This window comes from Antechinus flavipes, chromosome 6, assembly GCF_016432865.1.
Source record: "Antechinus flavipes isolate AdamAnt ecotype Samford, QLD, Australia chromosome 6, AdamAnt_v2, whole genome shotgun sequence".
NCBI classification, from domain to species: domain Eukaryota; kingdom Metazoa; phylum Chordata; class Mammalia; order Dasyuromorphia; family Dasyuridae; genus Antechinus; species Antechinus flavipes.
This window is the reverse complement of record NC_067403.1, coordinates 104,749,714-104,776,106: the sequence shown is the minus strand read 5'-3', so window position 1 is coordinate 104,776,106 and position 26,393 is coordinate 104,749,714. Positions and strand designations below refer to the sequence as shown.

The 26,393-nt window shown below is 31.9% G+C and overlaps 1 protein-coding gene and 1 pseudogene across 2 annotated transcripts in view; both read right to left on the bottom strand.

Moving 5' to 3' along the window:
- LOC127540596 (stress-70 protein, mitochondrial-like) overlaps positions 1–1,676 on the bottom strand; it is a 90,668-nt pseudogene extending 88,992 nt beyond the window's left edge.
- GALNTL6 (polypeptide N-acetylgalactosaminyltransferase like 6) overlaps positions 1–26,393 on the bottom strand; it is a 1,500,784-nt gene that overhangs the window by 1,116,885 nt on the left and 357,506 nt on the right. The gene's annotated exons all lie outside the window — the stretch shown is intronic.

The following is a 26,393-nucleotide window of genomic DNA, read 5'->3' as shown; positions in this document are numbered from 1 at the left end:
ACATTGGAGTAGTGAAATGCTTGACTATCATCTTTTAGTCTATATCTTAATATTAGGATTTAATGCTCAATGAAATGTTATGAATGTATTTTTATGTAATAATCAATTTCTTTAAAAGTTAAATCATTTAGGAGATCCCATAAGTTATTTTTAAAAAGGAAAGAGGAACATCTTGAACATCTTCCTATGAAGCCATGCATAATATATATTGAAATGAATAAGTCAATAATATAGGTATAAAATATGGACTCCTAGGAATAAAACTATATTAGATAAAAAACTAAATGATCAGGGGGTGTAAACCATCTGCTTTTATTTTGTATTACTACTTTTTTAGTAAATATTTTCAATTACTATACATAATAAATGTTAATTGAATGAAATCTTTATGATTCAGTAAATTAACTTCATGTATGAACTTGTTCTCTATAGAGAACCTCCAGCATATGATTTGAAATTTATTAAAATATTAGCAGTCCTGCTAATATTGGGTTACTCTTTAAGAGATGAATGATAAGAATTGTTCTAATATCTAAGAATCTATAATTTCTTGATGTGAATATTCTTTCCACAGACACAGATCATAACTCCTCTACAATATTGGAGATGATCTTAAAGAGTTATTTTGATTAAAAAAAAATTCAAAGCCTTTGGCCAACATGATAGTGAGCATATTCAAATTTAATTAATCTAGCCCTTAGACAAAAGACACCAAATCCAGGATTGGTAAGTTAAGTCAGAGCTTGTATTCTGCTAACAGACTTAAAGAACTCATAGCTATCTACCTGCAATGATGGGAAATCAGAGTAAGACTTTATTGGTTCAACTCCCAACAATGAGATAGTATTTTACAACTTACAAAATGATTTGTCTAAGTTATATAATTTACCCATGAGATAGGGAAATATTATTAAATACATCTTCCACTCTAGAAAATTCAATTTTAAAGAAGTAAAGTGACTTATGCCAAGTGACAAAGCTAGTAAGTAAGAGACCTAATAAGTAGAAGAGCCAGATGGAATTAACTACTGTCTCAAATCCATTAAAATTATCATTCTCAGTATTTAAATCTTGTTAGTGATTTCACTAATTCTGATCAGCCATTGCCATGACAGTTCCATATATTTAAAAATATACGACATGTTGCAATGTTCCAAATGTCACAAAGGACTTTTTCCTTGTGGTCTTAAGACTTTTGAAGGTAGTTGACATTCATCAACCAATCAATCTATATGTCCTTTGCAAGGTATAGAAATGAGATCAAATGTACTCACTACTCTTTATAGAATATAAAGTGCTACATTAATGTGCTATTATTAGTACAGTGGTACCTCAGTACTCATCATTTATTGGTTTCAGAAGGGATCATCTTCAGCCTGTCCATCCAGCCTCCTCCCTTCTAGAGTCTACTCATTTCTAAGAGGAGAGCTGATTTTTATACTCTCTGGAGGTAGAAGCATTGGTCCCACACTCTCCACTGCTAGACTACTAACTAAAGTTTGGTTTGCCAGGAGTTCTGGTTCTTCTGCTGCTGACTCCATTTCCACCTTCATTTCCTCCTGGGCTTCCACAACTATGACCCAAACTACTCCTGTTCCTCCTGCTTCTCTTTCTGCTGAGCTGGCCCATTCCAGCGCAACTGTTTTGACCTTAAAGACCATATGCTGCAGCTCCATCAATCTCCAAGAATAGCCCTGTTGTCTACCAAGATATTATGGGCTCCATCCTAACAGTCTTGTACAATGTCCCATTCACTAGGAAAAAGATGTCCATGGTCGAGGGCAACAGCACTGGTGGCAGGAGCTGGGCAATATGCATATCCAATTTCACATCCCTAATGCTCAATCAAGACAACAATCAAGTGCAACATATCCTGAGCAAGCTTTAAGTGCTGACAGAAGCATTTATTTTTATTTGTCAAAATGAAGCAAATATCAAATTCGATGAATTTCAAAGTGGATGACTGCTAAGTTATCACTGTAGTATGATTTTTGCTCTGTTTCTTTATTGTCTCCAAGAATGACACTTTAATTGAAACCTATTATCCCAATAGTATTAAAATGAGAAAGGATTGGGAGGGCCAGTCAAAATAGAGTATTTATGATCTCTCTCTCTCTCTCCATATATATATGTTTACTTATTTTCAGTTGATTGTGAAAGGCTAAAACAAATATGTGTATGTACATAGTAAAAAAAAAAAAAAAATCACCCAATATATTTGCTCTGACCACTGAGAATTTTCTTCACTCTAATTAAGGTTCTGGTGCATATCTTATCAGAAAGGTTAACAAATGATTACCTCTGCTATTTGGCTTTGATAAATCTCCTAGGATAATTCACTTAGGAAACAAAGCCAGCATAGAGAATATTAATTCTTTTACCTTTGACACTGATAAAAACCAAATAGATATAAACACAGAGAAGCCATAACTTGCATAATAATAACTGAGAGTTGACAGTGTACATAAAAGGTACACAGTGTTTTGGGGAATGTCACTGAATGAATTAGCAGGTATTCACAGAAGTGTCTGCAAAAGGTCCAGCACATAGCAGTGCTATGTGTTCCGTGTGATTGGAAAAGAAAAGAAGAATGAATAGAGAGCTTAAGCCAACTGAAAAATTATACAACTTGTAGAGATTAAAAGTATCTATTTAAGTAGATTAAATTAAATAAAGTTTAATTAAAATAAATAACATTAGATTTAGTTATGGTGCTTTATATCACATTAAAATAATTTAATTTCAAGAAGATATTTACCAAATAAAATTAGAACAAAAACAAGTATTTTTTTTTTAAAGTGGGGAGGATAGCTGGACTATTTTTCTCTTGGTTAATAAAGCAGCTCTGGAATTCCAGGCCAAAAAAGTTATTGATTTAGTGTGAGCTTTTTGTTGCAGAAATAGAGAAGGCTTTCTCAATGCTTCTCCTGTGGCTTCTGCCTGCCCTGGAAATTGGAAACATAGGTATTTACTTCTTCCTGGGTGGAGTCAAAATGATGTACTAGAGAAGCCTCCAAACACAGTTAATAATAATTCCTCAAATCAAATTCTGGACAAAAGTTCAGAAAAATAAATTATTCCACTTAAGACAACATATGTGGTTGAATAACATGGTACATTTCCCCACACCAGAAGGACAAAAACCTTCTATGACATTTGATATGCTGGTGAATGTGCAAAAATTAATTGAGGAAATTAAGGAAAAATCCAAGGGTATGAAAATTTATGGAACTTAACATCTTTGCTACACCATTTAATGTGAAACCAGCTGATGAGTCTAATAATCTACAATATGAAATCATTCATCTTCAAAGTAATTGTGTGCTGAAAGCTAAGCAAACAACCTCTCACTGTTTTAGTTCTATTAATGTAATATAAGCAATGATGAACTCCCCATTTTGAGGAGACATGCATTAAAATGTGAATGTGTGTTTGGAACAACTTACTGTTGTAAGCAGTTCTTTATAAAACTAATATTCACAAAGGGGACAGGAAATGAAAAGCATAGCCTAGGGTAAATACGATGGCAAGAAAAACAGAATTATTATTTTAACTGTGAATGTGAATGTATGAACTCACCTATAAAATGGAAGCAGGTAGCAGACTGGATTAAAAGCCAGAATCCTACAATATGTTATTTACAAGAAACACATTTAAAGCATAGCGATACATACAGAGTGAAAGTAAACAGAATATATTATGCTTCAAGTGAAGGAAAAAAAAAAAAGCAATGGTAACAATCCTGATCTCAAATCAAGTAGCAAAGATAGATCTAATTTAAAAAGATAAGGAAGAAAACTATATCTTACTAAAAGGTACCATAGATAATGAAGCAATACCAATACTAAACATATATGCACCAAGTGGTATAGCATGGAAATTCCTAGAGGAGAAATTAAGAAAGCTATAAGAAGAAATAGACAGCAAAACTATACAAATGGGGGAATCTCAAATTTGACCTCTAAGAATTAGATAAATCAAACCTACAAAATAAATAAGAAAGCAGCAAAGGAGGTAAACAAAATGTTAGAAAAATTAGATATAATAGATTTTTGGAGAAAATTAAATGGAGACAGAAAGGAGTTTACTTTTTTTTCAGCTGTTCATGGAACTTATACAAAAATTGATCATATGTAAAGGCATAAACATCTCAAAATCAAATGCAGAAAGGCAGAAATAGTAAATGCATTTTTTTCAGATCATGATGCAATAAAAATCACATACAATATAAGGCAAGGAGAAAATAGACCAAAAAGTATTGGAAACTAAATCATCTCATCCTAAAGAATGAATAAGTGCAAAATCAAATCATAGACACAATTAATAATTTCATCCAAGAGAATAATAATAATGAATCAACATACCAAAATTTGTGGGTTACAGCCAAAGCAGTAATAAGGGGAAATTTTATATCTCTAGATGCTTACTTGCATAAAATATAGAAAATCAATGACTTGGGCTTGCAACTAAAAAAGCTGGGAAAAGAACAAATTTAAAACAACCAATCAAATACCAAACTTGAAATTCTAAAAATAAAAGGAGAGATTAAAAAAAAATACTTAAAGTTAAAAAAAGAAACTATTAATTAATAAATAAAACTAAAAGTTGGTTTTATTTAAAAAGCAACAAAATAAGCATTTAGTTAATATGATTAAAAATAGGAAAGAAGAAAATCAAATTGTTAGTCTCAAAAAGGAAAAGGGAGAACTTTCCAACAATGGGAAATTAGACTTTTTGTTTTTCCATATGCATTTTGTTGTTATTTTTTCTAGGTCATAAAAATAGTTTTTTTTTTGGAATCTGATTGGTATAGTGCTAAATAAACAGATTAGTTTAGGTAGTATTGTCATCTTTATTATATTTGCTCGCCCAATCCAAGAGCATTTAATATTTTTCCAGATAATTAGATCAGACTTTTAATTTGTGTGGAAAGTGTTTTGTAGTTTTGCTCATAAAGTTTCTGATTCTCCCTTGGCAGATAGATTCCTAAATATTTTATACTATCAGTAGTTATTTTAAATGGAATTTCCCTTTGTAACTCTAGCTGTTGGATTTTGTTAGTGATATATAAGAATAGTGATGACTTATGTGGGTTTATTTTGTATCCTGCAACTTTGCTAAAGGTGTGAATTATTTCTAATAGCTTTTTAATTGCATCTCTGGGCTCTCCAAATAGAACATCATATCATCAGCAAAGAGTGATAATTTGATTTCCTCATGACATACTCTAATTCCTTTAATCTCTTTCTCAACTCTTATTGCCAAAGCTAGCATTTCTAATACAATATTGAATAATAATGGTGATAGTGGGCATCCTTATTTCACTCCTGATCTTATTGGAAAGGGGTCCAGTTTATCCCCATTACATATGATGCTTACTGATGGTTTTAAATAGATGCTACTGATTATGTTATGGAAAAATCCATTTATTCCTATACTCTTAAGTGTTTTTAATAGGAATGGATGTTGGATTTTATATACTTCAACAACTATATGATGATCAATTCTGATGGACCTGGACAAATCAGTTCCAATAGAGCAATAATGAATTGAACCAGCTACACCCAGTGAAAGAACTCTGGGAGATGACTAAGAACCATTACATTGAATTCCCAATCCTTATATTTTTGCCTGCTGGCACTTTGGATTTCCTACACAGGCTAATTGTACAATATTACAGAGTCTGATTCTTTTTGTACAGCAAAACAATAGTTTGGTCATATATACTTATTGTGTATCTAATTTATACTTAAATATATTTAACATCTACTAGTCATCCTGCCATCTAGGGGAAGGGGGAGAGGGAAGGAGGGGAAAAATTGGAACAAAAGGATTGGCAATTATCAATGTTGTAAAATTACCCATACATATAACTTGTAAATAAAAAGCTATGAAAAAAAATGATATTAGAGCAATAATTAGGAGTTAGTTTGCCCGACTTTATGCCAATAAATTTGATAACCTAAGTGAAATGGAGGAATACCTTTAAAATATGGATTGCTTAAATTAACAGAAGAGGATATAAATTATTTAAATGGCCCCATTTCAGAAAAAGGAATAGAATTATTAATCAACTCCATAAGAAAAATCCCCAGGACCCAGGACTACCTGTGAATTCTACCAAACATGTAAAGAACAATTTACTCCAATACTATAGAAACTATTTGAAAAAATAGGGAATGAAGGACTCCTACCAAATTCCTTTTATGACACAGATGTGGTACTGAAACCTTAATCAAGTAGGACATAAACCGAGAAAGAAAATTATAGACCAATCTCCCTAATGAATATTGATGCAAAAATCTTAAATAAAATATATAAAATAAAATAAAATTAAGAGATTAGAGAAAATCATCCCCAAGATAATATGCTATGATCAAGTAGGATTTATACCAGGAATGCAGGACTGGTTCAATATTAGGAAAACTATTAACATAATTGACTATATTAATAAACAAATTAACAAAAAACATAGGATCATCTTAATAGGTACAGAAAAAGCATTTGATAAAATCCAATACCCATTCATATTAAAACACTAAAGAGCAGAGGAATAAATGCAGTTGTCCTCAAAATAGTCAGTAACATTTATTTAAAACCATCAGTAAGCGTCATATGCAATAGGGATGAACTAGAACTATTTCCAGTAAGATCAGGAGTGAAACAAGTTTGCCCACTATCACCATTATTATTCAATATTGTTTTAGAAATGCTAGCTTTGACAAGAAAAGGAGAAAAAGATATCAAAGGAATTAGAGTCAGTAATGAGGAAAGCAAAGTATCATTCTTTGCAGATGATATGATGATATACTTAGAGAACGCTAGAGAATCAACTAAAAAAACTAATATAAATAATCCACAACTTCAGCAAAGTTGCAGGATACAAAATGAATCCAGATAAATCATTAGCATTTTTTATACATCACTAACAAAATCCAACAGCAAGAGATACAAAGAGAAATTCCATTTAAAATAACTGTTAATAGCATAAAATATGTGGGAATCTATCTGCCAAGGAAAAGTCAGGAACTTCCCTGATGTTTTACAAATGGAGGGATAAAACAAATTTAAAAGTTCAATTGTTCATTTCTTGATGAGGATCACAAGATGAAAAATTTCAGGAATATTATAGTCAAATTCCAGAGCTCTCATGTGAAATAGAAAATATTGGAAGCAACCAAAAAAAAAATCAAATATTGTAAAGCTATAGTCAGGCTAATATAAGATTTAGCAGTTTCTACAAGAAGGACAGGAAGTCCTGGATAATATTTCAGAGGATAAAGCAGTTAAACTTGTAACCACGACCCTACCCAGAAAAACTGAGTATAATTCTTCAGGCAACAAAATGAATAGTTAATGAAATAAAGTACTTTCAAATATTACTCATGAAGAAACCAAAGTTGAATATAAAATAAAAATAGAAAAATTCAAATTCAACACTAAAAATGAATATAAAATAGTAAATAGGTAATTCAATAAGATTAAATTGTTTATATTGTTACCTTGGAAGATAATGCTTATAATTCCTAAGAACTTTCTCATTATTATAAAAACGTCGAAGTATACGTAGAAAGATAATGGATACAAACTGACAATGATAGTATGAAATCTACAAAAATAAAAAAGAAGAAGTGAGAAAGAGGAATGTACAAGAAGCGGAAGAGGGAACATAGAATGGGGTAAATTATCTCACATAAAAGAGGTGTGAAAGAGGTTTTGTAGTGGAAAGATTATTGAGACTGATGCTTTGAACCTTATTTTTATCAGAATTGACTCAAAGAGGGAATAACATAAATACTCATTTGGCTATAGAAATCTATGATACCATTCAAGAACACAGTAGAGGAAGAAGAAGAGAAAAGGGTAAATGACAAAAGGGAGAGGAGTGGGAAGGGTGATGGTCTAAAGCAAAACATTTTGGGGGGATGCACAGAATAAAAAGAGAAGAGGGGGAGAGAGAGAATGACAGACACCCAGAGAGTGAGAAAAAGAGACAGAGAGACAGAGAAAAAGAGAGACAGAAAAAGAGACAGATACAGAGAAAGAGACACAGAGAGACAAAGAGAAACAGAGACAGAGAAGAAAAGAGAAGGATAAATAGGGAAGAAATAAGATAAAGGGAAATACACAGTTATCTTAACTGAAAAAGATTACAATAACTTGCTTTGATAAAGGCCTTATTTCTAAATATATAGAAAAGTGAATCAAATTTAATAAGAAGGCAAGTCATTCCCTTACTGATAAATTGACAAATGATCAAAAGATATTAATAATCAAGTTGCAGATAAAACAAATCAAAGCTATCTATAATCATGTGAAAAAATCTTCTAAATCACTACTGATTAGAGAAATGCAAATTAAAACAACTCTGACCTATTATCATGTACTTATCATGTTTTATTAGGATAGAAAAAATGGTAAATGATATTTAAATATAGTAAAATTGGGACACTAATACACTACTGGTAGAATTATTGACTGATTTAACCATTCTGCAAAACAGTGCCTATTTTTGATCCAGTAATATTAATTTTCAGTTTCGGTTCCAATGATATTTTAAAAAGAGAAATGGATGTATATATACACAAAACATATTCATAACAACTTTCTTGTCATGGCAAACATTGGCAGTTAAGGGAATACCTATCAATTGGAGAGTGGCTGAACAAATTGTGATACTATGATTATGATGGAATATTATTGTGCGATAAGAAATGATGAGTAGAATTCTTTCAGAAAACCTTAAAAAAAAAACTTACATGAACCAATGTAAAGTGAGCAGAACTAGGAGAACTATAAAGGAGTAATACAGTAACAATATTACACAATGAACAACTATGAATGACTTAGCTATTCTTAATAACACAATGATCCAAGATAATTCTAAAGGACTTATGATGAAAAATGGTATCCAAGTGCAGAGAAAGAACTAATAGAGTCTGAATTCAGACCAAAACATACTTTTTTTTAAATTTTTATTTAATAATTACTTTATATTGACACTCGTTTCTGTTCCAATTTTTTTTCCCTCCCTCCCTCCACCCCCTCCCCTAGATGGCAAGCAGTCCTTTATATGTTGGATATGTTGCAGTATATCCTAGATACAATATATGTTTGCAGAACCGAACAGTTCTCTTGTTGCACAAAACATACTTTTTAAAGCTTTATTTTCTTTTTATCTCTTTTCTTTGATGACAAGACTAATAGGAAAAGTGTCTTTCATGATTGCATATATATAAGTTGTATCAAATTGCTTACCTTCACTATGGGAATAAGGCAACAGAGAGGGAAATGAAAATTTTAAAATTAAAAAAAATAAAAATTAAAAAATATCTTTAAAAATAACATATTTGAAACCTTGAAAGAAAAAAAAAAGTATATAAATTTCTTTTAAAAGATCTTCCCAGTTAATCAATATTAAACATCAATCCCCCAAATCTCCCCATTTTAAATGATGAAAAATCTAAATAGTAAATAGATAAATTAATTTATTCAGTTAGCAGCTAGTTGGTAGCCAAAAAAGTGTCTAGAACAAAGCTTTTTTCACCTCTCAATTCTGTGCTTTTGCCTTAGTATTATGTATGTCATCTCACTAGCAACAGTACTTCAAAAAATATTGGTATATAAGTAGACTGAAGATTCTGGCAAGTCCCCAAGGTTAAGAGATACACACACACACACACACACACACACACACACAGAGCAAGAGAGAGAGAGAGAGAGAGAGAGAGAGAGAGAGAGAGAGAGAGAAAGAGAGAGAGAGATGGCTTTTTATCCTTCATGTCTTAGTTTCTGGTACACAATAGGAAAGTGCCAAATTGACTTTAATCCTAATGAATAGCAAATTTAGGGGGAAAAGAAAACACAGTAATAATGTTGATCTCATTTTTGTACCAACATACTTAAAAAGCAGAACATGAGATGTTTACTTTAGTTTCTGCAACAGTAGGGCCCAGGTATTTCTTTTGTAACCTCATTTCTTCTTTAATCAATCTGTCAGTTTTAATACTTGGAGCAAGGGAACCAGTAATCCGACCCTACATATTGCTTGCAGAAGAATAATGCAGATTAGGGGGTAAAATAAATTCCTTGCCCATCAGACAGAGGAGATTATTTATTTTAACAACAACAACAACAACAACAACAAAAAAGAACAACTAACTGAACTTTCGACACACCCTTCTTTCCTCTCCCACTGTATTTCTATACAGGTTTAAATAAGGATGACCTTTTTTTAACTAGTCAAATTCCAACTAGATTTCCAAAATACGTAAAAATCAAGTAGGGACTTTTAGCTAACATACACAGCTAAACTCAATTATTTAAAGAGATTGGTTCATTTTCATTATGTACCCAAATTTGTATCCCCCTTCAGGGTATACACTTTTGCTTAATTATATTTCCATATACTTTATCAAGAATTTTTATGGTGATATGATTTGTGTATATCATTCATTGGTAAAAATTTAGAATGGTGATTACTTGGGTTTGAGGACATCAAGGTATCTCTAATTATCTCAAGGGATGTTATGAGGTTCTCAAAATATTTTCCTCTCTACTTGAACTTGAAAAGGTTAATCAATTCAGAAAACTTTTAGGTAAAATGTTATGGGGTGGAGTCAAGATGGCAGAGGAAAATTTGGCATTTTTGCCTCTCTCTCCTATTATGCCTCCTTTAAAAAAATGTAGAAAAAGTGCCAGACAAAATTTTGATTGGGAAAGCATAATAAAAGTAACAGTGAATAATTTTACAACCCAAGACAGCTTAAGAAAACTAATAGAGAAGTTTCTAGACATCAGAGTAGGAGATGCTATCAATGTAGTAAGGCAACAATAATAATTCTATCCAAGTCAGAAACATTATATCACTAAGGGATAAAAAAGAAACTCAGAAAGAATACCGGGACAGAAAGAAATGGCAGGTGTTACTGAATTATTTTGAGGGTTAGGAATGGGTGTCATCTGGCAGTTCTGTTATTTACTTCTTTGTTCCAGGTCAGAATCTAGCGCAGAGAGAGGAATGCACTAGCTATGGAGAAAGTACAAAAGCAATTCCAAAAAGTTGGGTTTATGTTTCTGAGCATTGATGCAGAGAATTCATTCAGTTCTAACTTTTACAACAACATATAACTCTGCAGTTGAAAAACCAGGGCAGGTAAAAAAAAAAAGGGGGGGGGGCTTCAAACCAACAAGCCAGATTGATTAATTGTGAACTACCAATACAACTTAGTGGGCTAACAATGACTGATTATAGCAATCTCTTGAAACTCAATTATATACAAATCAACAAAACTGTGTGAGCAAGTTGCAAATTTCAGATCAAGAAGTTTTTGAACAGATATCTTTCTGGATAAAATAATTTTTAAAACAGAAAATTTGGAGATTCACAGACTAAATTGTAAAAATAGCAGAATCTCAACCTATATTTCCTTTCTCTACCCAAAAATTAGCAGAGTGCAACAATAATATAAATTCCCAAGATAAGAAGTATGCTGGAAGAACAAAAAAGAACCCAACCATAAAGAATTGCTATAAGAATTAACTCTAATTTATAAGAAATCAAGCCATTCTCCAATTGATAAATGGTCAAAGGATATGAACAGACAATTTTCAGATGATGAAATTGAAACTAATTCTGCTCATATGAAAGGGTGTTCCAAATTACTATTGATCAGAGAAATGCAAATGAAGACAATTCTGAGATATCACTATACACTACACACTTATTGGCTAAGATGACAGGAAAAGATAATGACGAATGTTGGAGGAGATGCAGGAAAACTGGGACACTGATGGATTGTTCGTGGAGTTGTGAATGGATCTAACCATTCTGGAGAGCAATTTGGAATTATGCTCAAAAAGTAATCAAACTGTGCATACCCTTTGATCCAGCAGTGTTACTACTGGGCTTATATCCCAAAGAGATCTTAAAGAAGGGAAAGGGACCTGTATGTGCCAAAATGTTTGTGGCAGCCCTATTTGTAGTGGTTAGAAACTGGAAATTGAATGGATGTCCATCAGTAGGAAAATGGATGAATATGAATGTTATGGAATATTATTGTTCTATAAGAAATGACCAGCAGGATGAATACAGAGAGGCCTGGAGAGACTTATATGAACTGATGCTAAGTGAAATGAGCAGAACCAGGAGATCATTATATACTTCAACAACAATACTATATGAGGATGTATTCTGATGGAAGTTGCTAGCTTCGACAAAGAGAAGATCTACTTCAGTTCCAATTGACAAATGATAAATTGAATCAATCAATCAGCTACACCCAGAGAAGGAACACTGGGAAATTAATATGGACTACTTGAATTTTTGTTTTTCTTTCCAGGTTATTTTTACCTTCGAAATCCAATTTTTCTTGTGCAATATGAGAACTGTACAGATCCGCACACATATATTGTATCTAAGATACACTTAAATATGTTTAACATATATAAGACTGCCTGCCATCTAGGGCAGGGGGTAGAGGAAAGGCAGGGAAAAGTTGGAACAGAAGTGAGTGCAAGGAACAATGTTGTAAAAACTACCCATGCATATATTCTATCAATAAAAAGCTATAATTTAAAAAAAAAAAGAATTACTATAGTAACAAATAACAAGAAAGCTCAAGACAGAGAAGACAATTACCTGAAAACATCTACTGTCTAAAAGAAAAATGTTGACTAAATATAAACCCAATAAGAATTCCTAGAAGAGTTAAGCAAAAGTTAAAGAAAAAAATAATTAATAGCAAAAAATAATTATTTTAAGAGTAAGAGTGGCAGAGAAAATGAAAAATTTTGGCTATCCAAGAAAATTAGAAAAAAAATTAATAATTTTGTAAAAAAAAATAAAGGGCACAATCTTTTACTGAAGAAAAACTTTTAAAAAGTTAGAACTGGTCAAATGACTCCATGAGACATTAAAAATAATGAAACAAATTCAATACAATAAAAATTAGAAGATGATATGAAATTTGTTATAAGAACAACTGCCCAGGAAAACAGATTAAGAAGCGATAACAGATTAAGGAGATTAAAGAATGATTGGTCTAACTAAAAGCCATGAAAGGGGGAAAAACAGTATAGGTCTCAAATTTTAACAAATAATAAGAGAAAATGGCTGAAGTATCTTAGAACTAGAAGGCAAAACAAAAAATCTACTCATCAACTTCTGAGAGAAATTCTGAAATGAAAATTCCCCGGAATATCGTAACCCAAATCCATAGTTCCAATACCATGGAATCATATTCAAGGAAAGATCTGGTCAAAGACTTCCTGTTCTGAAATCTGCAAGTTGTTCACCCAGATTTGTTGATTTATATGTAGTTGAGTTTCAAGAGATTGCTAAATCAGTCACTGTAAGCCCACCAAGATGAACTGCAGGTACAGGGCAAATCAATCTGAATAGCTGGCTCCCCTCTGATTTTAGTTACCTGCCCCGATTTTTCCACAGCATGCTGTAAAGGTTAGAACTTAATGAATATTCTTAATCACCACTAAAAAGAAATGGAGGTTTTGGAATATAATTGTTGCACAATGCAAAAGAGCTAGAAGTACATTTTAAAGAAATCTACCCAGCAAAACTAAGAATCATACTAAAGATTAAAAATTGACATTTGGTGAAATAGAGGATTTTCAAGCTTTGTTTATGAAAAGGTCAGAGCCGAATAGAAAATTTGACATTCAAACTCACAACTTAGTCTAGTCATTTAATTATGAATGAACATCATAAGAGACTAAAAAACAGAATAAAAAATGTTATATGCAACCTCTCAGAACTTTGTCAATATCTGGTATTATAAAGGGAATTTAATTAGCTGAAAAGGCTGGGAATGATTCTCTTAAGTTTAAACGATCTCAAAAGGTAAACTGAAGGATAGGAAAGAGGAATGCACTGGAAGAGAGAAAGAGAAAGGAAGAATGGAGAAAACTATTTCAATAAATGTGGCACATGAGGAAGAGTTTATATGCTAACATGGATAGCAGGGAAGGAGGAATAGGCAACATTTCAACTTTACTCTCATTTGAACTAGTTCAAGAAGGGAAAAATACACTTACATACGATTGGGTAAAAATATTATTTTTTCCAGCAGGGAAGTTGGAAACAATGAGTAAGAGAAATTTGAAACAGGAGAGAATAAAGAGGTAGATAAAATAAAGGAGGTAATGGTCAGAAGCAAAACATAATCTTAAAGATGGGGCAGAGTAAAAGAAAAATGAGAAGGATAAGTATATTTGAGTAGCATAGAGAGAAATACATAGTGGTCATAAATGTGAGTAAGATGAATTCATCCATAAAATAGGAGAGTATATTAGAAGGGATTAGAAACTAGAATCCAATAATTTTGTTTATAGGAAAATTTGAAACAGATTTAGAACTGAATGAAACTTCAACCTTTTCATTTTATAGTTGAGAAAAGTAAGGATCAAAGAAGTTTAACTTACCTAAGGTCACACAAGTGACAGATACCAACCAGACTTGAACACAAATTCATGCTTCAAATACACTACCTTTTCTAATATATAATCCAGTTTTTAAATACAAAGGAAATAACCAGAGAGTCAAAAGATAGAGGCTCGACTATGCTAAGCAGTTCCCTAATTGATTATTAAACACTTCAGTTGTGGTATATTTTCAGTATCAAACCAATCCAATATAACAGTCACAGATTTGTTGTTGCAAGGACCTTAGATAATATTTAGCGCAACCATGGTCCTTCAACATAAAAAGCAAGTATTGTTTTTGAATATTTTATTTTGCATTGTACCATTTTGATCAATTTGGAGTTGTTAGTCTCTATAGATTACATAGTTTTTTAAAAAAAAAAGACCTCTGACCTCAAGAATCATTTGTTGTAGTTGATAAAGTTTAAAAAGAAAAAGAATTAAAATTAAAGAACAAAGTGTCAAGTGATAGAATCTATATATTAAATAATTGTTACAAACCATTAAGTACTTACAGAAATTCAGAGGCAAAAGAATGTAATGTTTAGCTAGAATGATCATTATTCTTCATGAGGGAGGTTTTATTAGGTAAAGAGAGGTTTGAAGTATTTGTAGGACTTAGTTGTAGTCTTCGAATTCATGCAGAGAAACACAACATGGGATTTCTTCTCACCCAGACAATTATCATGTCTTCTATTTGATCTCCATCTGCAATTTCTCTTAAACATTTCAATTTTCACTTAGGTGTTAAAACAACTTTCCTACAAGTCTGACTATCACTTCCCCTGAGTAGTCCTCTATTTTGCAAAGGATCAATTTCAGCCTCCTCAGCCTGGAATTTAATACCTTGAACAATCTGGTTTCCACTTACTTTTCTAGTCTGATTTCATATTACTCTCCTTTATTAATATGTTGTTTTGCTCTTCGCAAAACTTGGCAAAGCGATACACACATAATAAGTACATAATAAATGTTTGTTCAACTAAAATTAATTGAAACTCTATATATTCTAGTCAAACTGGACTTTTAGCTATTCTAGAATGACATAGTCAATTTCCTGTTTATACAATTGCTATTTCTATCCCCCAGATTTATACAGTACTTCCTCCCCATCTCTGTTTCATAAATCCTTTATTTTTGTTTTTTTCTTTGCCCAGATGTTGCCTTCTCATGAAGCCTATTGTGATATTTTAGATGTTAATGATCTCCTTTTCTAAATCACCTTTTTATTTACTTGTGCTATGCATGTTATTTTCCTTGAGCGAAATATGAGTTTCTATGGGTTTTGGTGTCTTTTTTTCTTTTTGTATACCAAACACTTAGCAAACAAAAAAGTGATAAATAAATATTTAAATGAAGGAAATGGAATGAAACTTCAAATGCCAGCTCCCTTTCAAGTGATTTTATTTCCTCTTTCACCCTGTTTATGCTTAGCAATAGGTATCTATTTTTTTCATTTTTAACTTTATAGCATTCCATCTTTCAGTGTGTATTTATTTTGTCTGTGCCTCATTTTATACAGTAGATATGTGTGTGAGTTAATATATCAGATTTCTGTATATTAAATCCTATTTTCTCCCTGCCTTAAATCACTTTCATTTCCTAATGAATTTTTGTTTTAGTGACTCTTAAAACTTTTCCTTTTCCTTTCTGATTCTTTCATATTCTCTGTCAAGCAGTTACTGATTTGCAAACAAACAAAACATGCAATGGTTATTAAAAGGAACTCAGAATTTAAAAGAATGGCATAGAGAAAATTTTGATACTAACGACCATGTCTCAATTCAATTATTTTGTGCATTTGGATTTTTCCATATTGTTTCTCCTTTTCCTTAAAGCAAAGTACATTTATTTATAGTTATATATGACCTGGTAAGTGAGAAGTCCAAAATAGAGAAAGAGAAGGGAAAAAGGTCTACACTGTTTAATATTGCACATCTAAAGTTTCGAATTTTTTTTCAGCTGAGGCAATAGGGGTTAAGTAACCTGCCCAAGGTCACACAGCTAGGAAGTGTTAAATATCTGAGGTCACATTTGAACTCGAGTCCTCCTGACTACAATACCACCTAGCTGCCCCATAAAGTCTCAATTATTTTTAAAGTAACCTTTGCCTTAAAATTTTGTACAAATGCATAGAGGATGAGAACATTTCCTGGACACCCAAAGGCTTCCACTACCTGACACAGCATTAGCAGCTGCCCCATTCTGTGTTTTTCTTCATTACATCCACATCTCTTTCAATGCCACTTGGAGAGAATCCAAAGAGCTACCAGATGTTTTCTGTATCTCAAACAGAACAAGTAAAACTGTCATTGAATCCTCAGATTTAGAATGAGTCTTCATGAGCAACTCATTTTAGAGCCTCCTTTTGGCTGTTTTATCCTGACTTGTGGGTGTTTCCTTATTCTGCAGAGATCCTCAGTCTAAAGAGATGTGTGACTTAACTCCATATTTTAACCAAAATTTACATCAAAAGTATGCCTTAGGTAATTATCTCGACTGTATTTCAGAAATATGGATTATGAGCATAGTGGGATAAGCAAGAAAGGTAAGGCTGATCACCTAACAGTGATAATCCCAGTTTGTGCCTCAAGAGACATCACCCTGGGTTGTCCCACAGAGATCTGAATTTGATTTAACTAGACTTCTGACCCATTTATCAACATGAATTAGAACATTTTACTAGTTAAAGGACCAGAAATTTCATTTATAAGACTACTCTCTATATTCATAAAGATCTTGACCCATGTACAGGTTCATAATTAGTCTTCCAAAGCTATTATAACAAGGGGTTCCCCTTAACAATAGCAACAAAAATCAACATAAACTCAAATTCTTAGGCCATCCATTAGTAAAAAAACCTCTGAATGAAAATTAATATTTGATTTGAATGGGTATCTAAATTCTAGTTGAATGGCAAAGAAAAAGCATAATTTTTAAAATACTTTTTTATTTTAAATACAAATCTTTCTCATCAGCCTTTTTTGGATATATGTCCCACTTAGACTGTGAGCTCCTTGTAAGCTGGGAATGTTTTTCGATTTTCTTTGTTCATACAGGATTAATAAAATTTCTGGCACATAGAATGTTCTTAATAAATCCTTATTGACTGACTAAATTTTTATTTTTGTATTATAAGGAATAGTTTTCTGGGAGGGGAATACTATAGGAGACATAGGTGATATGAAAACAAAACGTATCAATAAAATATATTTTAAAAAGAAACAAATGCATTCCCCCTTTGTCCTTTAACTTAGAAAAGCATGAAACCAACAACCAAAATTGGGACCATAAAATTTGTAATTTGTGGGACATATTTAGTTAAGGCCTTAACTTATAAAAGAAAGATTCCCTTCCCTGAGGCCAAGTTGCAACAGAAAATATATTTTTATAAGTTTTCCTCCCCTTGTTCACTTAACTAAAAAGACCAATTTGGGTATTTCATAAAATTTTCTGTGATATAGATTGTATGTATTGTGGAATCAACCAAAACACACAATACCTATATTAGTGTGTTCGCTTCCTAAACATTTATCTTTAATGATCTTTCACATGAAACAAATTTTGCCTGTGATAATTTTAAGACTCCAGATGGCTGGGGGAGGGGAACTGGGATAGCAATCCAACATCAAAATGTGCATATATCTCTTGACTCTCTATGATGTTATTTTTAGTATGTTTCTTTGATAAACATGTAGTGGGGAGAGAATATTGGTTTTAATTTTGAACATGAATTATATTTCATTTAAAAATATTTTAATTGAAACAAAGTTTAGGAAGCATTAGAATGACTACTTAAATTGTGAGAAAAATTAATATTTTTTGTATCATTTAGTAATTAATATTACTCTATAATCCATCCTTTTTCCCTTTCTGTAAGACCACATTTCTCAGTCTGGGTCAAAAGGTATGGTAGGGCATCACAAGCACTCCTAGTCACCAGAACACTCACAGTTAATCAATTTAAGTGGGACTCTTTTCTCTATTTATAGGTAAATAGAGAGTCATCTTGAGCTAGGATCTCCCCAGGGGACAACTATTCTGTCCCCTTGCCAAAATCAGAGGAGATTTGGTTTCCAAGGGGAAAGAGGACTTGATTGGGATGTTTCTGATTTTCTGGTCAAGATTACTAGAGACAGCTGAGGCTCATAAAGCAATTATCATTCCTTAATTGTCAGAAATGAGTGTGATCAGCCATATTTGAAGATCAACCCCAGCTGCAGATTAATCCTACTACTTGGGAGATTGTTCCCATCTTTCTATGAGGAAATAATAGGAAGAAGCTTCTCCCTATTATTCTCCTTAGCTTCAGCTAAGTGACTCTTTATCCAACTCCTTACTAAAAGCATACTCTAATCAAAATTATCTTATCTCTCTCAGGGGAGGTCCAAATGATGACTACCAGGTCAATCAGAAGAAAGATTTGAAAGGCCCACAATCAGAGGCTTTGGTCAATGAGAGAAGCCGCTGACCCAATTTATTGGTTTAAGCTGATCATGCTTAGGTCCCTGGCTTTTGGGCTGAGATGATCAGTGTGACCCATTTAATTAACACTTTAATGTATCACTCAAGATATCACTGTTTTACATTAAAAATATGTCTTTGGTTTTATCACAGTATCATTTTTAGACAACATAAGCTGAAATGTTTGAATATAGAAATTATTTAATAGGGCATCCTTAGAGGAAAAACAACAAGAATAAAAAAATCCAGTATGGTTAAAAATATTTGAAGTTTATTTTAAACATAGATATAAATATAAACAATTAGAAAAAATAGTAGTTAAATTGAAGAGGAAACAGTATGTTCAGCTGCTCAGCTGAATTTAATTTCACATAAATTCTAACTTTTCACATATGTTAGAACAAATTACTCAATATTATTTTGACAACATTTTTAAAGGTTGAATTTCTTTTCTAGACACACATACAACTAACTCTTTATTAATGCATATAGAAATTCTGACTATGGAATTTTAGTATTGAGTATTTCCCAGAACAAACAATTGGTTATCTTTCTTTGTTCCCCTATTCATTTTGCTACTGGATATAATCAGAAGATCAAATAATTAGATAATAAAATCAAATAATGATTAGAGGATCAGAGTATTCAGAAAATTTTGGATGTACTGGTTACTTTTTTTCTTCTCTCCTGTTTCCTTCCTTTTCCCCTCCTCTCCTTTCCTTTCCTGTCTTATTTTTTCCTTCCCCTTTTCCCCATCCTTTTCCTTTTACTCCCCCTTCTCTCATTATTCTCCCCCTTCTCTCATTATTCTCCTCTCCCTCTCCTCTCCCTCTCTTCTCCACTTGCTCTGCCTCTTCTCTCCTTTACTCTCTCTTCTCCATATCTTCTCTCCTCTTTCTTCCTTTTCTCACACTTTTTCCAGCTACTGTTCTTGTTATTTTCTTCTCTCCACTCTTATATTCATCTTTTCCTTATTCTATAGTCATATAATAGAAAGTACTCTCATAAGAATTTAAAAATTTTTTTTTTACATTTTCCTGATATAGTAAGATAAAAGATTTTTTTTTTTTAAATGTTTTTCTGGTGAGTAGAGCCAAGATGGACAGGTCTTTATCTGAGGTCTTCCTGGCCTTCCTCAGATCAACACCAGATCAAGAAACAACAAATATTTGGAGTATAACAAATTTCTAGAAGATATTTTGGAAGAGTTTCAGAAAAGATCTGTTTTAATCGAGCAAGGGTGGGGCACCCAAATGTATACACAACACAAGGACCTAGAGTGGTGTGGCTACCCCACATCTGGGAATATACTGTGAGACTCTTAGCCAAAATAAAAGGGTGTTGCCTATTCTGTCCTAGTTAGAAGCCAGTGGATCAGTAGATTAGCTTATCCAGCACCAAAAGTTAGCAGCACCAATCCTAGAGCAGTATAAAGCCACTATTCCTTGTAGAGGATCTTTGGGACAATTTACCCTTTGCTCCAAGAGCAGACATAAACCTTTAAAAGATGATCACAAAAGAAAAAAGAACTCTGATCTTAAATAACTTTTATGAAGATATAGAACAAACTTCAAATGCTGAGAATACTAGCCCCAAATGGTGATATGAGCTGGTCCCCATCTCATAAAGCTCTCTTAGAAGAATTCAAAAAGGATATTAAAAGAGAGTTAGAAAAAAAAAAGGAAGAGAAATGAGAACTGTGCAAGAGAGTTTGGAAAAGGAAACAGAAATTATCTGTAGAAAACTCCTTAAAAATAGATTTAGTGAAATGGAAAAATCATAACTCCTTACAAAAGAGATTTGATAAAATACAAAAAGTAAAAAAGTCCTTGCAAAATAGATTTGACAAAATGGAAAAAAAGCATGTCATTTCTGATGAAACAGAGTTGAAAAAGAAATCCATTCATTGAAAAACAGAATTTGTGAAATAGAAAAAAAAATCCAATGAACAAAACATCTCATTTAAAAGTTCAATTGATCAAATGCAAAGGAGATTAAAAAGCTAACTGAAGGAAATAACTGATTAAAATTAGAATTTTTTAAAAATGAAATGAATGACTCAATGAGACTTCAAGAATGGAAGAAGATCAAAAAAAATGAAAAAAAGAAGAAAATGTAAAATACTTAAATAGAAAAACAATTGACCTGGAAAATGGATTCAGGAGAGACAATCTAAGAATTATCGGAGTACCTGAAAACCATGATTAAAAAAAAAATCCTAAACTTAATCTTTCAGGAATTATCAAAGAAAAACTACCTTGATGTCCTAGAACCTGGAGATAAAATAGTCATTGAAAGAATTCACCAATCACCTACTGAAAGAGACCCCAAAATGAAAACTCCAAGGAACATTGTATTTACATTTCAGAATTATCATATTAAGGAGAAAATATTGCAAGCAGCCAGAAAAGAAGCAATTCAAATATCAAGGAGCCACAATCAAAATTACCTAGGACCTAGCAGCTTCTACTTTAAAGGATTAAAGGGCCTGGAATCTGGTATTCTGAAAGGCAAAAATATTGGGTTGCAGCCAAGAATAAACTATCCAGCAAAATTAAGCATCATCTTTTAGGGGAAAGAAGGACATTGAATGAAACAGGTAAATTTCATTTATTTCTGATGAAAAGACCAGAGCTGAACAGAAAAATTGATCTTCAAATAACAGAAGTCAAAGGAGTATAAAAAGATAAAAAGGAAAAAAAATTTAAAGTTAAAAAGCTTTTAGACATAAACAGTGATATAAGAAAATTAGAAGAGGATAGTTTATCTCTCAGATCTCTGTGTGTCCAAAGAAGAACTGGAACTCATAATTGAACACGAAATAGATAATTTTGATTATATTAAGTTAAAAACTTTTGTACAAACAAAACTAATATAGACAATATTAGAAGGAAAGCAATAAATTGGAAAAATATTTTTACACTTAAGAGTTCTGATAAAAGGACTAATTTATAAAATATATAGAGAAATGAATCAAATTTATGAAAATTCAAGCCATTCTCCAATTGATACATGGTAGAAGGGTATGAACAGACAATTTTCAGATGAAAAAATTTAAACCATTTCTAATCATATGAAATGATGCCCTAAATCAATATTGAAGAGAGAAATGCAAATTAAGACAATTTTGAGATATCATTACACACCTCTCAGAGTGGCTAAGATGACAGGAAAAAATAATGACGAATATTGGAGGGGATGTGGGAAAACTGGCACACTAATACATTGTTGGTGGAGTTGTGAACTGATTCAACCATTCTGGAGAACAATTTGGAATCATGCCCAAAGCACTATCAAACTGTACATACCCTTTGATCCAGTAGTATTTCTATTGGGCCTATATCCCAAAGAGATCTTAAAGGAGATAAAGGGACCCACATGTGCAAAAATGTTTGTAGCAGCCCTTTTCATAGTGGCAAGAAACAGGAAAATGCATAGATGCCCATCAGTTGGAGAATGGCTGAATGAGTTATGGTATATGAATGCTGTGGAATATTATTGTTGTATAAGAAACTATCAGGAGGATGATTTTAGAAAGGCCTAGAGAGACTTACTTGAGCTGATTCTAAGTGAAATGAGTAGGACCAGTAGATCATTGGTTCTACTACAATAGTAGTAGCAACAGCAACAGCAAGATTATACAATGATCAATTGCGATGAATGTGACTCTTTTCAACAATGAGATGTTTGATGCCAGTTCCAATGATTTTGTGAAGAGAGCCATCTTCACCCAGAGAGAGGACTGAATGTGGATCACAACATAACATTTTCACCCTTTTTGTTGTTGTTCACTTGCATTTTGCTTTCTTACTCAATTTTTTTTCCCATTTTGATCTGATTTTTGTGCAGCAAGAGAATTGTATGAATATGTTTACACACACTAGATTTAACATATTTTAGCATGTATAACATATATTGTATTACTTGCCATCTAGGGGAAGTGGTGGGAAGAGCGGAGGAAAATCTGAAACACAAGGTTATGTAAGGGTCGATGTTGAAAAATTGTCCATGCCTATGTTTTGAAAATAAAAAACCTTTAAAAATTTTTAAAAAATAAAAATACATGAAACCAAGCAAAAAAAAATTAAATAGATACATCCCTATATGGCAAGATGATATGTTTAACTCTTGAGATCTGCATCTCTGTTATACATATTCTTAGAGAATGCAGATATAATTTGATTTTATTGTAATGATATTAAAAAAACTTTAGGATGAAAGGGGATTCTGCTGTAATAAGAGGAAAATGGATTTAAAATGGGGTAAATTACATTTCATGAACAGGCAAAAAAGACCTATTATAATTAAGGAAAAGAAGAGAGAGAGATAGATGAGCATTGTGTGAATTTTACTTGCATCATATTTGGCTCAAAGAGAGAATATCAGACATAGTTAGCATCACAGAGAAGTTGCACCCTATAAGAAAATAAGAAGGGAAAGGTGAAAGGCTAATAGAAGGGAGAACAGAAGTAGAAGGGAAAGGTATAAGAAAGGGGGAAGGGCTATACAAGGGAAAGGTTGTTTGAGGGAGGTGGTAGTCAGAAGTAAAATATTGGGGAGAAGGAAAGGGGGGAAGGAAAGAAAAAAAGTATAACTTGTGAAAAATAAGATGGTAGTAAATACAGAGTTCGTCATTTTAATTGTGAATGTGAATGGGATGAACTCTCTCATAAAATAGAAGCAGAAAACAAACTGGATTAAAAGCCAGAATCTTACAATATATTCTTTACAAGAAACACATTTAAAGCAGAGTAATTCAAAGTAAAGATAAAAGGTTGGAAAAGAATCTATTATGCTTAAGCTGAAGTAAAACGAGCCTGATCTCAGATCAAGCAAAAGCAAAAAGAGATCTAAGTAAAAGAGATAGATAAGGAAGGAAATTACATCATGCAAAAGGGTACCATAGATAATGATGCAATATCAATACTAAACATATATGCAACAAGTTGGGTAACATTCAAATTCCTAGAGGAAAAGTTAAGAGAGGTGCAAGAAGAATAAGACAGCAAAACAACATTAGTGGGGGACATCAACCTTGCTTTCTTAGAACTAGATAAATTGAACTACAAAATAAATAAGAAGGAAATTAGGAAGGTAAATAGAATTCTAAAAAAGTTAGATATGATAGAACTTTGGAGAACACTGAATGGAGACAGAAAGGAATATATATTTTTCTCCCTAGTACACAGAACCTATACAAAAATTGACCATGTATAATGGCATAAAATCCTCAAAATCAAATGCAGAAAGGCAAAAAAAGTAAATGCCTTTTTTCAGATCATAATGCAATAAAAATTACATACAATAAAAGGCCAAGGGAAGATAGACCAAAAATTAATTGGAAACTAAATAATTCAATCCTAAAAAATGAATGGGTAAAACAACAATTCTTAGACACAATCAATAATTTCATCCAACAGATTGACAATAATGAGACAGCATACCAAAATTTATGGGATGCAGCCAAAGCACTACTTATGGGAAGCTTTATATCTCTAGATCTTATTTGGCTAAAATGGAAAAAGAGAAGATTAATGAATTGAGCATGCAACTAAAAAAGTTAGAGAAATTACAAATTAAAAACACTCCATTAAATACCAAATTTGAGATCATTAGAACAAAAGGGAAAATTAATAAAAGTGAAAGCAAGAAAACTATTGAATTAATAAACAAAACTAATGGTTGTATTAAAAAAAAAAAAAACAAAATAGATAAACCTTTAGTTAATTTGATTTGGAAAAAGTGAAGAAGAAAACCAAATTGTTAGTTTCAAAAATGAAAAGAAAGAACTTTCTACCAATAAAGGGGAAATTAGAGCCATAATTAGGAATTACAGATGTCAACAAATCTGATTATCTAAATGAAATGGAGGAATACTTACAAATACAAAATATATATAAATACTTTTAAAATACAGATTAACAGAAGAAAAAAATACTAAAATAGTCCTATTTTAGAAAAACAAATCAAAGAAGCTATTAATCAATTCCCTAAGGGGAAAAAAAATATCCATGGCAGAAAGATTTGCATATGAATTCTTCCAAATATTAAAGAACAATTAATGACAATATTATGCAAACTATTTAGAAAAATAAGGCAAAAGAGTGCTAAAAAAATTCATTTTGTGACTTAGAGATGGTGCTGATAATGAAACCAGTTAGGGTCAAAACAGAGAAAGAAAATTATAGACCAATTGCCATAATTAATATAGATGCAAAATTTTAAATAAAATATTAGCAAAGAAATTACAACAAATTATTACTAGGATAGTACATTGTGACCAAGTAGGATTTATACCAGGAATGCAGGGCTGGCTCAGTATTAGGAAAACTATTAGCATAATTGACTATATCAATAATGAAATTAACAAAAATCATATGATTATCTCAATAGGTGCAGAAAAAGCTTTTGACAAAATCCAATACCCATTCCTATTAAAAAACACTAGTGATTATAGGAATAAATGGAGTTTTCCTTAAAACAATCAGTAACATCTATTTAAAACCATAAGCAAGCATCATGTGTAATGGGCATAAATTGGAACCATTCTCAATAAGATTGGGGTGAAACAAGGTTGTCCACTATCACCATTACTATTCAATATCATATTAGAAATTCTGACTTTGATAATAAGAGAAGAAAAAGAGAATAAAGGAATTAGAATAGGTAATGAGGAAACCAAATTATCACTCTTTGTGGATCATATGGTAATATATTTAGAGAACCTTAGAGAATCAATTAAAGACCTACTACAAAGAATTCACAACTTTAGCAAAATTTCAGGATACACAATAAATCCACATAAATCATCAGCATTTTTATATATTACCAACAAGGTCCAGCAGCAAGAGATAAAAAGAGAAATGCATTTAATGTAACTGTAGATAATATAATATATTTGGGAATCTACCCACCAAGGCAAAGTCAGGAGCGATATGATCAAAATTACAAAATGCTATCCACACAAATAAAATCAAATCTAATCAACTGGAAAAATATCAAGTTCTCATGGATAAGCTGATTTAATATAATAAAAATGACAATGCTACCTAAATTAATCTAGTTATTCAGTGCCATACCAATCAAATTCCCAAGAAATTATTTTACAGAGCTGGAAAAATAATGAAGTTCATCTGGAAAAACATAAAGAAAAGAATTTCAAGGGAATTAACGAGAAAAAAAGAAGCAAACCAAGGTGGTCTAGTTGTACCTGAACTAGCAGCAGTCATCAAAACCATTTGGTACTGGCTAAGACATAGAATAGTCAATCAGAGTAGGTTAAATAGTAAATGACTATAGTAATCTAGGTTTGCCGTCTGTGGAGATGGAAGGAATTTGTGGCCAAAGAAGAACTGGAGTATATAATTGGATATAAAATGGATAATGTTGATTGTATTAAATTCTAGAGTTTTGTACAAACAAAACCAATGCAGAAAAGATTAGAAGGGAAGCAATAAATTGGAATTTTTTTTTTTTTTACATTCAAGGGT